The sequence below is a fragment of the Pelobates fuscus genome, chromosome 2 (assembly GCF_036172605.1).
Source record: "Pelobates fuscus isolate aPelFus1 chromosome 2, aPelFus1.pri, whole genome shotgun sequence".
Lineage (NCBI taxonomy): Eukaryota > Metazoa > Chordata > Amphibia > Anura > Pelobatidae > Pelobates > Pelobates fuscus.
In genome coordinates, this window is record NC_086318.1 from 355,907,984 (window position 1) to 355,921,236 (window position 13,253).

General features: G+C 43.1%; 16 non-coding genes across 16 annotated transcripts; all 16 read right to left on the reverse strand.

Annotated features, from left to right (window-relative positions):
* Positions 1–150: 150 nt before the first annotated feature.
* Positions 151–317, reverse strand: LOC134591358 (U1 spliceosomal RNA). The gene has a single exon (XR_010088148.1). It is a non-coding gene; the product is annotated as a U1 spliceosomal RNA (small nuclear RNA).
* Positions 318–787: 470 nt separating this feature from the next.
* On the reverse strand, positions 788–928 carry LOC134593203 (U4 spliceosomal RNA). Its single transcript, XR_010089719.1, has one exon. It is a non-coding gene; the product is annotated as a U4 spliceosomal RNA (small nuclear RNA).
* An 899-nt stretch (positions 929–1,827) lies between these two features.
* LOC134591155 (U1 spliceosomal RNA) lies at positions 1,828–1,994 on the reverse strand. The gene has a single exon (XR_010087974.1). It is a non-coding gene; the product is annotated as a U1 spliceosomal RNA (small nuclear RNA).
* A 474-nt stretch (positions 1,995–2,468) lies between these two features.
* On the reverse strand, positions 2,469–2,609 carry LOC134593191 (U4 spliceosomal RNA). The gene has a single exon (XR_010089709.1). It is a non-coding gene; the product is annotated as a U4 spliceosomal RNA (small nuclear RNA).
* An 899-nt stretch (positions 2,610–3,508) lies between these two features.
* On the reverse strand, positions 3,509–3,675 carry LOC134591062 (U1 spliceosomal RNA). The gene has a single exon (XR_010087895.1). It is a non-coding gene; the product is annotated as a U1 spliceosomal RNA (small nuclear RNA).
* A 477-nt stretch (positions 3,676–4,152) lies between these two features.
* On the reverse strand, positions 4,153–4,293 carry LOC134593747 (U4 spliceosomal RNA). Its single transcript, XR_010090183.1, has one exon. It is a non-coding gene; the product is annotated as a U4 spliceosomal RNA (small nuclear RNA).
* An 899-nt stretch (positions 4,294–5,192) lies between these two features.
* Positions 5,193–5,359, reverse strand: LOC134591148 (U1 spliceosomal RNA). The gene has a single exon (XR_010087968.1). It is a non-coding gene; the product is annotated as a U1 spliceosomal RNA (small nuclear RNA).
* Positions 5,360–5,828: 469 nt separating this feature from the next.
* Positions 5,829–5,969, reverse strand: LOC134593469 (U4 spliceosomal RNA). Its single transcript, XR_010089946.1, has one exon. It is a non-coding gene; the product is annotated as a U4 spliceosomal RNA (small nuclear RNA).
* Positions 5,970–6,867: 898 nt separating this feature from the next.
* LOC134590187 (U1 spliceosomal RNA) lies at positions 6,868–7,034 on the reverse strand. Its single transcript, XR_010087147.1, has one exon. It is a non-coding gene; the product is annotated as a U1 spliceosomal RNA (small nuclear RNA).
* A 476-nt stretch (positions 7,035–7,510) lies between these two features.
* LOC134593106 (U4 spliceosomal RNA) lies at positions 7,511–7,651 on the reverse strand. Its single transcript, XR_010089636.1, has one exon. It is a non-coding gene; the product is annotated as a U4 spliceosomal RNA (small nuclear RNA).
* An 899-nt stretch (positions 7,652–8,550) lies between these two features.
* Positions 8,551–8,717, reverse strand: LOC134591100 (U1 spliceosomal RNA). Its single transcript, XR_010087927.1, has one exon. It is a non-coding gene; the product is annotated as a U1 spliceosomal RNA (small nuclear RNA).
* Positions 8,718–9,193: 476 nt separating this feature from the next.
* Positions 9,194–9,334, reverse strand: LOC134593107 (U4 spliceosomal RNA). Its single transcript, XR_010089637.1, has one exon. It is a non-coding gene; the product is annotated as a U4 spliceosomal RNA (small nuclear RNA).
* Positions 9,335–10,233: 899 nt separating this feature from the next.
* On the reverse strand, positions 10,234–10,400 carry LOC134590705 (U1 spliceosomal RNA). The gene has a single exon (XR_010087589.1). It is a non-coding gene; the product is annotated as a U1 spliceosomal RNA (small nuclear RNA).
* A 473-nt stretch (positions 10,401–10,873) lies between these two features.
* Positions 10,874–11,014, reverse strand: LOC134592640 (U4 spliceosomal RNA). The gene has a single exon (XR_010089238.1). It is a non-coding gene; the product is annotated as a U4 spliceosomal RNA (small nuclear RNA).
* Positions 11,015–11,912: 898 nt separating this feature from the next.
* On the reverse strand, positions 11,913–12,079 carry LOC134590188 (U1 spliceosomal RNA). Its single transcript, XR_010087148.1, has one exon. It is a non-coding gene; the product is annotated as a U1 spliceosomal RNA (small nuclear RNA).
* Positions 12,080–12,552: 473 nt separating this feature from the next.
* LOC134592642 (U4 spliceosomal RNA) lies at positions 12,553–12,693 on the reverse strand. The gene has a single exon (XR_010089239.1). It is a non-coding gene; the product is annotated as a U4 spliceosomal RNA (small nuclear RNA).
* Positions 12,694–13,253: the final 560 nt, after the last annotated feature.

A 13,253-nucleotide genomic window follows, 5' to 3' on the forward strand; every position in this document is an offset into this window, starting at 1 on the left:
ACATAGATAATAAAAATGATCAAGCCTAGGAAATGATTGTCGCTGCCTGCTTGATGCGGAAAATAAGAGCCAAAGAAGACGGGTGCCGTGGCTGAAATTATCCTTCGTCAGAATTGGTGAAGTTCTCTATTTTTGTCAAACAAGCAAACACAGGGGAAAGCGCGAACGCAGTCCCCCACTACCATAAATAATGCAGTCGAGTTTCCCACATTTGAGGAAATCGCAGAGGTCAACTGGTACAGAGTGCAATGAACCAGCCTCATTCTGGGAGAACCACCTTAGGGATCATGGCTACTGCTCCCCTGCCAGGTAAGTATGACATGACGGGTACATTCAAAGGCACGCCAGCTGGGAAGCCTTTCCTTTAGGCTGTGGTGAAATAATAAAGCAAGTAAAAAAAAAAGAAGAGCAAATAAATAATCAAAATGATAGAAGGCTACAAAAGATTACCAAAGCTCGTGGCTGATCGTTGTTTTCCTTAGCTACCAGTAATTTTAGTGCCTTCAGGGGGTTAGGTGTGAATAATTGAGCTGGATTCAGGGTGCGAAGGAGCAATTTGCATAAAGGCAAATGCTAGGCCAATGAGCCGAAGGATGGGAATTCGTAGCATGTAGTGAGAATAGTGTGCTGCCAGAAACAAGTGAATTCAGTGGGAGAGAAAGGTAAAAGGAAATGCTAAGAAGCCAGCGGAAGGAATGGTGCAACAGAGCTCAGGAAGAAACGGGAGTCACGTAAGACACGCCCTAGACATGGGGCGCCATAAACTTTTATTAAACCAATCTTTCAGTCTCTTTAGAGCCTGTCAAAAATTGCCAATGCTGACTGTATTTCAAGTCATCATGGCGGGGTATTGGGTAAAGTTTTCAATTAGCAATAATCACGCCTCAGATTGACCTCATGGGCTACGATACTGCCACTGCGCAAAGCTAACTGTTCAAGTGGGCCAGCTTTTAAGAGCTACCATGTAAGGAAACTTTAAGGCAGCGGTGAGAAAAAGTTCATGACCATAAGCCATTGCAAAGGATTATGGGAGGCAATATTCTAATTAGGCCCGCTTCCTCCTACAGGGAAGCTTAAACCCCAACAAATTCCTCGGTCTTCTTATATGGCATCTTGGAATGGTTCCAAACCTATAACAGAGAGTAAGGGCAACCATATCTTGCAGCAAACCTTGTACAATTTTTTTTCTCTCTTTGGAAACAGTTTTGCCAAGATTCTACTACAGCAGCCATTAGGCAGAGTACACAATCCGCTGGTCTACGTTCGTCCCCAAAGTCACACATTTCATGACTCCATCGATAGGAATGACCCTTGCCTAGCACCTGTCTTCTCTTCATCCACACTCAACAGGGCTGAAAGAACATTTGTGGTGGCTTTTTCAAAATTCCATGGTGTTCATTAGTAAGTGCTAGCGACCACCCAGCTATTCCTAAGGTTTGGTCTGATTGTCTCAAGCGGCAATTCACTGCCTTGATCCAGAAAATCTTTTTTTCCCAGAAATTCAATCAAACGTTACGTTCTGTTGGAAGACGTAATATAGGTCTCCAATTCTTTATTTCTTCCATTGCATTGAAGCATACAATAAATCAAAAGAAGTCAGGATAAAAAAATGATGAAAAAAAAGCTGAAAAGTTAAAATAAAAAGTGAAATTCTGGCTTAAAACTGGTCTCCAGAAAACATAGATAATAAAAATGATCAAGCCTAGGAAATGATTGTCGCTGCCTGCTTGATGCGGAAAATAAGAGCCAAAGAAGACGGGTGCCGTGGCTGAAATTATCCTTCATCAGAATTGGTGAAGTTCTCTATTTTTGTCAAACAAGCAAACACAGGGGAAAGCGCGAACGCAGTCCCCCACTACCATAAATAATGCAGTCGAGTTTCCCACATTTGAGGAAATCGCAGAGATCAACTGGTACAGAGTGCAATGAACCAGCCTCACTCTGGGAGAACCACCTTAGGGATCATGGCTATTGCTCCCCTGCCAGGTAAGTATGACATGACGGGTACATTCAAAGGCACGCCAGCTGGGAAGCCTTTCCTTTAGGCTGTGGTGAAATAATAAAGCAAGTAAAAAAAAAAAAAGAAGAGCAAATAAATAATCCAAATGATAGAAGGCTACAAAAGATTACCAAAGCTCGTGGCTGATCGTTGTTTTCCTTAGCTACCAGTAATTTTAGTGCCTTCAGGGGGTTAGGTGTGAATAATTGAGCTGGATTCAGGGTGCGAAGGAGCAATTTGCATAAAGGCAAATGCTAGGCCAATGAGCCGAAGGATGGGAATTCGTAGCATGGAGTGAGAATAGTGTGCTGCCGGAAACAAGTGGATTCAGTGGGAGAGAAAGGTAAAAGGGAAATGCTAAGAAGCCAGCGGAAGGAATGGTGCAACAGAGCTCAGGAAGAAACGGGAGTCACGTAAGACACGCCCTAGACATGGGGCGCCATAAACTTTTATTAAACCAATCTTTCAGTCTCCTTAGAGCCTGTCAAAAATTGCCAATGCTGACTGTATTTCAAGTCATCATGGCAGGGTATTGGGAAAAGTTTTCAATTAGCAATAATCACGCCTCGGATTGACCTCATGGGCTACGATACTGCCACTGCGCAAAGCTAACTGTTCAAGTGGGCCAGCTTTTAAGAGCTACCATGTAAGGACACTTTAAGGCAGCGGTGAGAAAAAGTTCATGACCATAAGCCATTGCAAAGGATTATGGGAGGCAATATTCTAATTAGGCCCGCTTCCTCCTACAGGGAAGCTTAAACCCCAACAAATTCCTCGGTCTTCTTATATGGCATCTTGGAATGGTTCCAAACCTATAACAGAGAGTGAGGGCAACCATATCTTGCAGCAAACCTTGTACAATTTTTTTTCTCTCTTTGGAAACAGTTTTGCCAAGATTCTACTACAGCAGTTATTAGGCAGAGTACACAATCCGCTGGCCTACATTCGTCCCCAAAGTCACACATTTCATGACTCCATCGATAGGAATGACCCTTGCCTAGCACCTGTCTTCTCTTCATCCACACTCAACAGGGCTGAAAGAACATTTGTGGTGGCTATTTCAAAATTCCATGGTGTTCATTAGTAAGTGCTAGCGACCACCCAGCTATTCCTAAGGTTTGGTCTGATTGTCTCAAGCGGCAATTCACTGCCTTGATCCAGAAAATCTTTTTTTCCCAGAAATTCAATCAAACGTTACGTTCTGTTGGAAGACGTAATATAGGTCTCCAATTCTTTATTTCTTCCATTGCATTGAAGCATACAATAAATCAAAAGAAGTCAGGATAAAAAAACGATGAAAAAAAAGCTGAAAAGTTAAAATAAAAAGTGAAATTCTGGCTTAAAACTGGTCTCCAGAAAACATAGATAATAAAAATGATCAAGCCTAGGAAATGATTGTCGCTGCCTGCGTGATGCGGGAAGTAAGAGCCAAAGAAGACGGGTGCCGTGGCTGAAATTATCCTTCGTCAGAATTGGTGAAGTTCTCTATTTTTGCCAAACAAGCAAACACAGGGGAAAGCGTGAACGCAGTCCCCCACTACCATAAATTATGCAGTCGAGTTTCCCACATTTGAGGAAATCGCAGAGGTCAACTGGTACGGAGTGCAACGAACCAGCCTCACTCTGGGAGAGCCACCTTAGGGATCATGGCTATTGCTCCCCTGCCAGGTAAGTATGACATGACGGGTACATTCAAAGGCACGCCCGCTGGGAAGCCTTTCCTTTAGGCTGTGGTGAAATAATAAAGCAAGTTAAAAAAAAAAAAAAAAGAAGAGCAAATAAATAATCCAAATGATAGAGGCTACAAAAGATTACCAAACCTCGTGGCTGATCGTTGTTTTCCTTAGCTACCAGTAATTTTAGTGCCTTCAGGTGGTTAGGTGTGAATAATTGAGCTGGATTCAGGGTGCGAAGGAGCAATTTGCATAAAGGCAAATGCTAGGCCAATGAGCCGAAGGATGGGAATTCGTAGCATGGAGTGAGAATAGTGTGCTGCCGGAAACAAGTGGATTCAGTGGGAGAGAAAGGTAAAAGGGAAATGCTAAGAAGCCAGCGGAAAGAATGGTGCAACAGAGCTCAGGAAGAAACGGGAGTCACGTAAGACACGCCCTAGACATGGGTCGCCATAAACTTTTATTAAACCAATCTTTCAGTCTCCTTAGAGCCTGTCAAAAATTGCCAATGCTGAGTGTATTTCAAGTCATCATGGCGGGGTATTGGGTAAAGTTTTCAATTAGCAATAATCACGCCTCGGATTGACCTCATGGGCTACGATACTGCCACTGCGCAAAGCTAACTGTTCGAGTGGGCCAGCTTTTAAGAGCTACCACGTAAGGAAACTTTAAGACAGCGGTGAGAAAAAGTTCATGACCATAAGCCATTGCAAAGGATTATGGGAGGCAATATTCTAATTAGGCCCGCTTCCTCCTACAGGGAAGCTTAATCCCCAACAAATTCCTCGGTCTTCTTATATGGCATCTTGGAATGGTTCCAAACCTATAACAGAGAGTGAGGGCAACCATATCTTGCAGCAAACCTTGTACAATTTTTTTTCTCTCTTTGGAAACAGTTTTGCCAAGATTCTACTACAGCAGCCATTAGGCAGAGTACACAATCCGCTGGTCTACGTTCGTCCCCAAAGTTACACATTTCATGACTCCATCGATAGGAATGACCCTTGCCTAGCACCTGTCTTCTCTTCATCCACACTCAACAGGGCTGAAAGAACATTTGTGGTGGCTTTTTCAAAATTCCATGGTGTTCATTAGTAAGTGCTAGCAACCACCCAGCTATTCCTAAGGTTTGGTCTGATTGTCTCAAGCGGCAATTCACTGCCTTGATCCAGAAAATCTTTTTTTCCCAGAAATTCAATCAAACGTTACGTTCTGTTGGAAGACGTAATATAGGTCTCCAATTCTTTATTTCTTCCATTGCATTGAAGCATACAATAAATCAAAAGAAGTCAGGATAAAAAAATGATGAAAAAAAAGCTGAAAAGTTAAAATAAAAAGTGAAATTCTGGCTTAAAACTGGTCTCCAGAAAACATAGATAATAAAAATGATCAAGCCTAGGAAATGATTGTCGCTGCCTGCTTGATGCGGAAAGTAAGATCCAAAGAAGACGGGTGCCGTGGCTGAAATTATCCTTCGTCAGAATTGGTGAAGTTCTCTATTTTTGTCAAACAAGCAAACACAGGGGAAAGCGCGAACGCAGTCCCCCACTACCATAAATTATGCAGTCGAGTTTCCCACATTTGAGGAAATCGCAGAGGTCAACTGGTACGGAGTGCAATGAACCAGCCTCACTCTGGTAGAGCCACCTTAGGGATCATGGCTATTGCTCCCCTGCCAGGTAAGTATGACATGACGGGCACATTCAAAGGCACGCCCGCTGGGAAGCCTTTCCTTTAGGCTGTGGTGAAATAATACAGCAAGTTAAAAAAAAAAAAGCAAATAAATAATCCAAATGATAGAAGGCTACAAAAGATTACCAAACCTCGTGGCTGATCGTTGTTTTCCTTAGCTACCAGTAATTTTAGTGCCTTCAGGTGGTTAGGTGTGAATAATTGAGCTGGATTCAGGGTGCGAAGGAGCAATTTGCATAAAGGCAAATGCTAGGCCAATGAGCCGAAGGATGGGAATTCGTAGCATGGAGTGAGAATAGTGTGCTGCCGGAAACAAGTGAATTCAGTGGGAGAGAAAGGTAAAAGGGAAATGCTAAGAAGCCAGCGGAAGGAATGGTGCAACAGAGCTCAGGAAGAAACGGGAGTCACGTAAGACACGCCCTAGACATGGGGCGCCATAAACTTTTATTAAACCAATCTTTCAGTCTCCTTAGAGCCTGTCAAAAATTGCCAATGCTGACTGTATTTCAAGTCATCATGGCGGGGTATTGGGTAAAGTTTTCAATTAGCAATAATCACGCCTCAGATTGACCTCATGGGCTACGATACTGCCACTGCGCAAAGCTAACTGTTCAAGTGGGCCAGCTTTTAAGAGCTACCACGTAAGGACACTTTAAGACAGCGGTGAGAAAAAGTTCATGACCATAAGCCATTGCAAAGGATTGTGGGAGGCAATATTCTAATTAGGCCCGCTTCCTCCTACAGGGAAGCTTAAACCCCAACAAATTCCTCGGTCTTCTTATATGGCATCTTGGAATGGTTCCAAACCTATAACAGAGAGTGAGGGCAACCATATCTTGCAGCAAACCTTGTACAATTTTTTTTCTCTCTTTGGAAACAGTTTTGCCAAGATTCTACTACAGCAGCCATTAGGCAGAGTACACAATCCGCTGGTCTACGTTCGTCCCCAAAGTCACACATTTCATGACTCCATCGATAGGAATGACCCTTGCCTAGCACCTGTCTTCTCTTCATCCACACTCAACAGGGCTGAAAGAACATTTGTGGTGGCTTTTTCAAAATTCCATGGTGTTCATTAGTAAGTGCTAGCGACCACCCAGCTATTCCTAAGGTTTGGTCTGATTGTCTCAAGCGGCAATTCACTGCCTTGATCCAGAAAATCTTTATTTCCCAGAGATTCAATCAAACGTTACGTTCTGTTGGAAGACGTAATATAGGTCTCCAATTCTTTATTTCTTCCATTGCATTGAAGCATACAATAAATAAAAGAAGTCAGGATAAAAAAATGATGAAAAAAAAGCTGAAAAGTTAAAATAAAAAGTGAAATTCTGGCTTAAAACTGGTCTCCAGAAAACATAGATAATAAAAATGATCAAGCCTAGGAAATGATTGTCGCTGCCTGCGTGATGCGGAAAGTAAGAGCCAAAGAAGACGGGTGCCGTGGCTGAAATTATCCTTCGTCAGAATTGGTGAAGTTCTCTATTTTTGTCAAACAAGCAAACACAGGGGAAAGCGCGAACGCAGTCCCCCACTACCATAAATTATGCAGTCGAGTTTCCCACATTTGAGGAAATCGCAGAGGTCAACTGGTACGGAGTGCAATGAACCAGCCTCACTCTGGGAGAGCCACCTTAGGGATCATGGCTATTGCTCCCCTGCCAGGTAAGTATGACATGACGGGTACATTCAAAGGCATGCCCGCTGGGAAGCCTTTCCTTTAGGCTGTGGTGAAATAATAAAGCAAGTTAAAAAAAAAAAAAAAGAAGAGCAAATAAATAATCCAAATGATAGAGGCTACAAAAGATTACCAAACCTCGTGGCTGATCGTTGTTTTCCTTAGCTACCAGTAATTTTAGTGCCTTCAGGTGGTTAGGTGTGAATAATTGAGCTGGATTCAGGGTGCGAAGGAGCAATTTGCATAAAGGCAAATGCTAGGCCAATGAGCCGAAGGATGGGAATTCGTAGCATGGAGTGAGAATAGTGTGCTGCCGGAAACAAGTGGATTCAGTGGGAGAGAAAGGTAAAAGGGAAATGCTAAGAAGCCAGCGGAAGGAATGGTGCAACAGAGCTCAGGAAGAAACGGGAGTCACGTAAGACACGCCGTAGACATGGGTCGCCATAAACTTTTATTAAACCAATCTTTCAGTCTCCTTAGAGCCTGTCAAAAATTGCCAATGTTGACTGTATTTCAAGTCATCATGGCGGGGTATTGGGTAAAGTTTTCAATTAGCAATAATCACGCCTCGGATTGACCTCATGGGCTACGATACTGCCACTGCGCAAAGCTAACTGTTCAAGTGGGCCAGCTTTTAAGAGCTACCACGTAAGGACACTTTAAGACAGCGGTGAGAAAAAGTTCATGACCATAAGCCATTGCAAAGGATTGTGGGAGGCAATATTCTAATTAGGCCCGCTTCCTCCTACAGGGAAGCTTAAACCCCAACAAATTCCTCGGTCTTCTTATATGGCCTCTTGGAATGGTTCCAAACCTATAACAGAGAGTGAGGGCAACCATATCTTGCAGCAAACCTTGTACAATTTTTTTTCTCTCTTTGGAAACAGTTTTGCCAAGATTCTACTACAGCAGCCATTAGGCAGAGTACACAATCCGCTGGTCTACGTTCGTCCCCAAAGTCACACATTTCATGACTCCATCGATAGGAATGACGCTTGCCTAGCACCTGTCTTCTCTTCATCCACACTCAACAGGGCTGAAAGAACATTTGTGGTGGCTTTTTCAAAATTCCATGGTGTTCATTAGTAAGTGCTAGCGACCACCCAGCTATTCCTAAGGTTTGGTCTGATTGTCTCAAGCGGCAATTCACTGCCTTGATCCAGAAAATCTTTTTTTCCCAGAAATTCAATCAAACGTTACGTTCTGTTGGAAGACGTAATATAGGTCTCCAATTCTTTATTTCTTCCATTGCATTGAAGCATACAATAAATCAAAAGAAGTCAGGATAAAAAAATGATGAAAAAAAAGCTGAAAAGTTAAAATAAAAAGTGAAATTCTGGCTTAAAACTGGTCTCCAGAAAACATAGATAATAAAAATGATCAAGCCTAGGAAATGATTGTCGCTGCCTGCTTGATGCGGAAAGTAAGAGCCAAAGAAGACAGGTGCCGTGGCTGAAATTATCCTTCGTCAGAATTGGTGAAGTTCTCTATTTTTGTCAAACAAGCAAACACAGGGGAAAGCGCGAACGCAGTCCCCCACTACCATAAATTATGCAGTCGAGTTTCCCACATTTGAGGAAATCGCAGAAGTCAACTGGTACGGAGTGCAATGAACCATCCTCACTCTGGGAGAGCCACCTTAGGGATCATGGCTATTGCTCCCCTGCCAGGTAAGTATGACATGACGGGTACATTCAAAGGCATGCCCGCTGGGAAGCCTTTCCTTTAGGCTGTGGTGAAATAATAAAGCAAGTTAAAAAAAAAAAAAAAGAAGAGCAAATAAATAATCCAAATGATAGAGGCTACAAAAGATTACCAAACCTCGTGGCTGATCGTTGTTTTCCTTAGCTACCAGTAATTTTAGTGCCTTCAGGTGGTTAGGTGTGAATAATTGAGCTGGATTCAGGGTGCGAAGGAGCAATTTGCATAAAGGCAAATGCTAGGCCAATGAGCCGAAGGATTGGAATTCGTAGCATGGAGTGAGAATAGTGTGCTGCCGGAAACAAGTGGATTCAGTGGGAGAGAAAGGTAAAAGGGAAATGCTAAGAAGCCAGCGGAAGGAATGGTGCAACAGAGCTCAGGAAGAAACGGGAGTCACGTAAGACACGCCGTAGACATGGGTCGCCATAAACTTTTATTAAACCAATCTTTCAGTCTCCTTAGAGCCTGTCAAAAATTGCCAATGTTGACTGTATTTCAAGTCATCATGGCGGGGTATTGGGTAAAGTTTTCAATTAGCAATAATCACGCCTCGGATTGACCTCATGGGCTACGATACTGCCACTGCGCAAAGCTAACTGTTCAAGTGGGCCAGCTTTTAAGAGCTACCACGTAAGGACACTTTAAGACAGCGGTGAGAAAAAGTTCATGACCATAAGCCATTGCAAAGGATTGTGGAAGGCAATATTCTAATTAGGCCCGCTTCCTCCTACAGGGAAGCTTAAACCCCAACAAATTCCTCGGTCTTCTTATATGGCATCTTGGAATGGTTCCAAACCTATAACAGAGAGTGAGGGCAACCATATCTTGCAACAAACCTTGTACAATTTTTTTTCTCTCTTTGGAAACAGTTTTGCCAAGATTCTACTACAGCAGCCATTAGGCAGAGTACACAATCCGCTGGTCTACGTTCGTCCCCAAAGTCACACATTTCATGACTCCATCGATAGGAATGACCCTTGCCTAGCACCTGTCTTCTCTTCATCCACACTCAACAGGGCTGAAAGAACATTTGTGGTGGCTTTTTCAAAATTCCATGGTGTTCATTAGTAAGTGCTAGCGACCACCCAGCTATTCCTAAGGTTTGGTCTGATTGTCTCAAGCGGCAATTCACTGCCTTGATCCAGAAAATCTTTTTTTCCCAGAAATTCAATCAAACGTTACGTTCTGTTGGAAGACGTAATATAGGTCTCCAATTCTTTATTTCTTCCATTGCATTGAAGCATACAATAAATCAAAAGAAGTCAGGATAAAAAAATGATGAAAAAAAAGCTGAAAAGTTAAAATAAAAAGTGAATTTCTGGCTTAAAACTGGTCTCCAGAAAACATAGATAATAAAAATGATCAAGCCTAGGAAATGATTGTCGCTGCCTGCTTGATGCGGAAAGTAAGAGCCAAAGAAGACGGGTGCCATGACTGAAATTATCCTTCGTCAGACTTGGTGAAGTTCTCTATTTTTGTCAAACAAGCAAACACAGGAGAAAGCGCGAACGCAGTCCCCCACTACCATAAATTATGCAGTCGAGTTTACCACATTTGAGGAAATCGCAGAGGTCAACTGGTACGGAGTGCAATGAACCAGCCTCACTCTGGGAGAGCCACCTTAGGGATCATGGCTATTGCTCCCCTGCCAGGTAAGTATGACATGACGGGTACATTCAAAGGCACGCCCGCTGGGAAGCCTTTCCTTTAGGCTGTGGTGAAATAATAAAGCAAGTTAAAAAAAAAAAGAAGAGCAAATAAATAATCCAAATGATAGAAGGCTACAAAAGATTACCAAACCTCGTGGCTGATCGTTGTTTTCCTTAGCTACCAGTAATTTTAGTGCCTTCAGGGGGTTAGGTGTGAATAATTGAGCTGGATTCAGGGTGCGAAGGAGCAATTTGCATAAAGGCAAATGCTAGGCCAATGAGCCGAAGGATGGGAATTCGTAGCATGGAGTGAGAATAGTGTGCTGCCGGAAACAAGTGGATTCAGTGGGAGAGAGAGGTAAAAGGGAAATGCTAAGAAGCCAGCGGAAGGAATGGTGCAACAGAGCTCAGGAAGAAACGGGAGTCACGTAAGACACGCCCTAGACATGGGACGCCATAAACCTTTATTAAATCAATCTTTCAGTCTCCTTAGAGCCTGTCAAAAATTGCCAATGCTGACTGTATTTCAAGTCATCATGGCGGGGTATTGGGTAAAGTTTTCAATTAGCAATAATCACGCCTCGGATTGACCTCATGGGCTACGATACTGCCACTGCGCAAAGCTAACTGTTCAAGTGGGCCAGCTTTTAAGAGTTACCACGTAAGGACACTTTAAGACAGCGGTGAGAAAAAGTTCATGACCATAAGCCATTGCAAAGGATTATGGGAGGCAATATTCTAATTAGGCCCGCTTCCTCCTACAGGGAAGCTTAAACCCCAACAAATTCCTCGGTCTTCTTATATGGCATCTTGGAATGGTTCCAAACCTATAACAGAGAGTGAGGGCAACCATATCTTGCAGCAAACCTTGTACAATTTTTTTTCTCTCTTTGGAAACAGTTTTGCCAAGATTCTAGTACAGCAGCCATTAGGCAGAGTACACAATCCGCTGGTCTACGTTCGTCCCCAAAGTCACACATTTCATGACTCCATCGATAGGAATGACCCTTGCCTAGCACCTGTCTTCTCTTCATCCACACTCAACAGGGCTGAAAGAACATTTGTGGTGGCTTTTTCAAAATTCCATGGTGTTCATTAGTAAGTGCTAGCGACCACCCAGCTATTCCTACGGTTTGGTCTGATTGTCTCAAGCGGCAATTCACTGCCTTGATCCAGAAAATCTTTTTTTCCCAGAAATTCAATCAAACGTTACGTTCTGTTGGAAGACGTAATATAGGTCTCCAATTCTTTATTTCTTCCATTGCATTGAAGCATACAATGAATCAAAAGAAGTCAGGATAAAAAAATAATGAAAAAAAGCTGAAAAGTTAAAATAAAAAGTGAAATTCTGGCTTAAAACTGGTCTCCAGAAAACATAGATAATAAAAATGATCAAGCCTAGGAAATGATTGTCGCTGTCTGCTAAATGCGGAAAGTAAAAGCCAAAGAAGACGGGTGCCGTGGCTGAAATTATCCTTCGTCAGAATTGGTGAAGTTCTCTATTTTTGTCAAACAAGCAAACACAGGGGAAAGCGCGAACGCAGTCCCCCACTACCATAAATTATGCAGTCGAGTTTCCCACATTTGAGGAAATCGCAGAGGTCAACTGGTACGGAGTGCAATGAACCAGCCTCACTCTGGGAGAGCCACCTTAGGGATCATGGCTATTGCTCCCCTGCCAGGTAAGTATGACATGACGGGTACATTCAAAGGCACGCCCGCTGGGAAGCCTTTCCTTTAGGCTGTGGTGAAATAATAAAGCAAGTTAAAAAAAAAAAGAAGAGCAAATAAATAATCCAAATGATAGAAGGCTACAAAAGATTACCAAACCTCGTGGCTGATCGTTGTTTTCCTTAGCTACCAGTAATTTTAGTGCCTTCAGGGGGTTAGGTGTGAATAATTGAGCTGGATTCAGGGTGCGAAGGAGCAATTTGCATAAAGGCAAATGCTAGGCCAATGAGCCGAAGGATGGGAATTCGTAGCATGGAGTGAGAATAGTGTGCTGCCGGAAACAAGTGGATTCAGTGGGAGAGAGAGGTAAAAGGGAAATGCTAAGAAGCCAGCGGAAGGAATGGTGCAACAGAGCTCAGGAAGAAACGGGAGTCACGTAAGACACGCCCTAGACATGGGACGCCATAAACCTTTATTAAATCAATCTTTCAGTCTCCTTAGAGCCTGTCAAAAATTGCCAATGCTGACTGTATTTCAAGTCATCATGGCGGGGTATTGGGTAAAGTTTTCAATTAGCAATAATCACGCCTCGGATTGACCTCATGGGCTACGATACTGCCACTGCGCAAAGCTAACTGTTCAAGTGGGCCAGCTTTTAAGAGTTACCACGTAAGGACACTTTAAGACAGCGGTGAGAAAAAGTTCATGACCATAAGCCATTGCAAAGGATTGTGGGAGGCAATATTCTAATTAGGCCCGCTTCCTCCTACAGGGAAGCTTAAACCCCAACAAATTCCTCGGTCTTCTTATATGGCCTCTTGGAATGGTTCCAAACCTATAACAGAGAGTGAGGGCAACCATATCTTGCAGCAAACCTTGTACAATTTTTTTTCTCTCTTTGGAAACAGTTTTGCCAAGATTCTACTACAGCAGCCATTAGGCAGAGTACACAATCCGCTGGTCTACGTTCGTCCCCAAAGTCACACATTTCATGACTCCATCGATAGGAATGACCCTTGCCTAGCACCTGTCTTCTCTTCATCCACACTCAACAGGGCTGAAAGAACATTTGTGGTGGCTTTTTCAAAATTCCATGGTGTTCATTAGTAAGTGCTAGCGACCACCCAGCTATTCCTAAGGTTTGGTCTGATTGTCTCAAGCGGCAATTCACTGCCTTGATCCAGAAAATCTTT